We start from the raw sequence: 2,634 nt of genomic DNA, 5'->3' as shown, positions 1-2,634 counted from the left end.
TATAGACAATAAATAATATTGTAATTGTAATTGATATTGTGCAAAATGTTACTTGTTTTTAATATAAATGCGAATGTATGTATATGTGTATGTTTGTTAGAAGGTATTTCCAAAACGGTTCAACGGATTTCGATGAATTTTGGCATAAATAGAACATAGTCTGGAAGAACACATAGCTACAAATGAAGTTTTTTTAATCCCTCGCGAACGAAGTCGCGGGCGACAGCTAGAGTGTAAATAAATATTACTCATTTCGACTACAGTAAGAACTATTTAAGAAATGAGCCCTAACTGACATAAAAATAATAATCAAAAATTAATAAAACGTTAAAAAAAAACTTGGTGCATTTTTTTTATAATGTTAATATCAAGTTTAATACCAGTAGCGGATAACAAAGACGATCTCAGTTGAATAGGTAATAACACTCTATTCGGAATACTTTATGTTCTCGAGGAAGGGACGCCTCTGCGCTCTAATATAAGCTCATCTCGTAAATTGTACGCGAAATTCATTCTGGGAAAAACTCTCAAAGAAATGCAGGAACTTTACAAAAAAGTCAATAAAGTTACATATGTATATTTTTTATAATTTAATTTTTCGATCGATTAATATATATTTCTTTATAAGTTTCACCTAATCTTTAGAAAGAGCGCCTCCACTCTAAGAGAGCCTCCACCGTACATTACTACTAAATAGCAAATATGTTAAGGAAGTAGTAAACAATCATTAAGAGACTTTTAAGATACATCTAATTAATTTGATAGTTATAAATACAATAACATCTAAAAATAAATACTCGTAACAAATAAATAAATAATTACTATAATAATTATACTGGCAAATGCAATTTACCAAGGGCAAACCGTAACTTTAGTATACTAAATTTAAGCGAGAAATCAGAACTTAAATACATAATAAATAAGAAAATTATTTAAACTAAGTAACTTGACCACTGGTATTACTTAGCTTTTTATACTATAGAGTTTTTTTGGCGTACGCTGACGAAACCAATGGAATGAGAGGTTTGTTTTTTAATATTATTTTTGAGATTTTAGGGGATTAAAAAAACCAATATCAATATAGCGCAATTGCTGCAGAAAAAAGTTATTAGGACTTAAGAGCTCATTAGCCAAATGCTAACGATACGTACCGTCTCCAAAACACGTGAATTTGAACTTGACATAATTAATGTTGTAAACCATGTTCAAAGGAAAAATAATTAAAAATGAAAGATGTAAGAATTGTATTAATTTGACGAAAAAAAAATATATTTGCTAATATATATTCGGAGATATATAAGTCAAATAGAAATATATTTTAGCAAACGTTTGTCAATGTCAGGCGCCTGTGTCAGATAATATGTGTTGTGAATTATGATGTGTGGAAAATGAGATCGATGTGGAGAAATTCTAAAAGTGAATAAGATAAATATACAATACGGAGGATTAGAAAAGTTATATTATTTGAAGGCAGTGTTATACTACATCTCTTAAAAAGAGTAAATAGATTGTGTCAAAATATTTTTTTATAAATTAACTGCTTGCTATAGAAATCCCCTCTAAATGTGGCAAGTAGATCAGGTTAATTTACTTTTAATCACAATATCAAAATATATATTTTTGTTTCAACGTAAATATAACCATTCAAGCAGTTAATAAAGTCATTTTTCCACAAAAAATAGTAATTACCAGTAATTTTATTGCGCATCGCTCCAGGGGTTGAGGATGTCATTTGTCCCGCTCAAGCCGCGGCGCTCTTTGCCTTTTAAGAGACAGGACCTCAAGCGCGCTTTCTCTAATAAAAACAAACAATAAGTACTAAATTTTGTTGCTTGTGTGTCCGTCTCGTATATGGTATGCAAAGGAATGCTTTCATTAAGACGTTTCAATTTTACGTAAGTACCAGAATGATATGCACATGTATGATTGCCACCGTTAACTCAATACCCACGAAAAGTAGCATAATTTATGTAATACAACGGCGTCTTTTTGCTTTGTCCGTTTTTCTATAGTCAAAGGCGCCGCGTCATCTTTTCTTTCTTTGTTATTCTGCGTCGCTCTCAGTACTACTAATTAAACTTTCGTGACGTCCAATTAATTTTATTGCCCTAGATAGAAAGCTGTAAGCTTGTTGCAAGTTAAACATTTGCAATGATAATGTTGCTGTGGAATTAACCAGCGCTTTTGATCCTTGACACGAATTAATCCGAACATTCTAAACGCAACTTGGAGGAAAATTCCAGATGTTTGAAGTTAAAACAGAGTATTAAGTAGGTTAATTTATTACCTCTAGTCTAGTTTAATCTATTGATAATTTATACTTATTTACATCACATTTATTTATTTATAACATAAATCTTTTTGCTTGCTTACTTGCATGATAATAAGTTACCACTACGTTTATAGACCCGAACAATCGATACAGATTTACAGATTTATAGTTAAAAAATAAAAGAGATAGAGGGCATGAATTTAGTTGCTTTCCAAAAGTGACAACATATTCTCTATTGTCGCTTTTGAACCTAAGATGACCACAGATGGTGTTGCGTTGCGTAAGTTGTCATAACAAGCGAAGCAAATGTTAGGGCTGTGCGCAGCTGAGCACAGCGTGGCGAGGTAAATGATATCAATTCA

Source organism: Papilio machaon, chromosome 3 (assembly GCF_912999745.1).
Source record: "Papilio machaon chromosome 3, ilPapMach1.1, whole genome shotgun sequence".
NCBI classification, from domain to species: domain Eukaryota; kingdom Metazoa; phylum Arthropoda; class Insecta; order Lepidoptera; family Papilionidae; genus Papilio; species Papilio machaon.
This window is presented reverse-complemented; position numbering follows the sequence as displayed.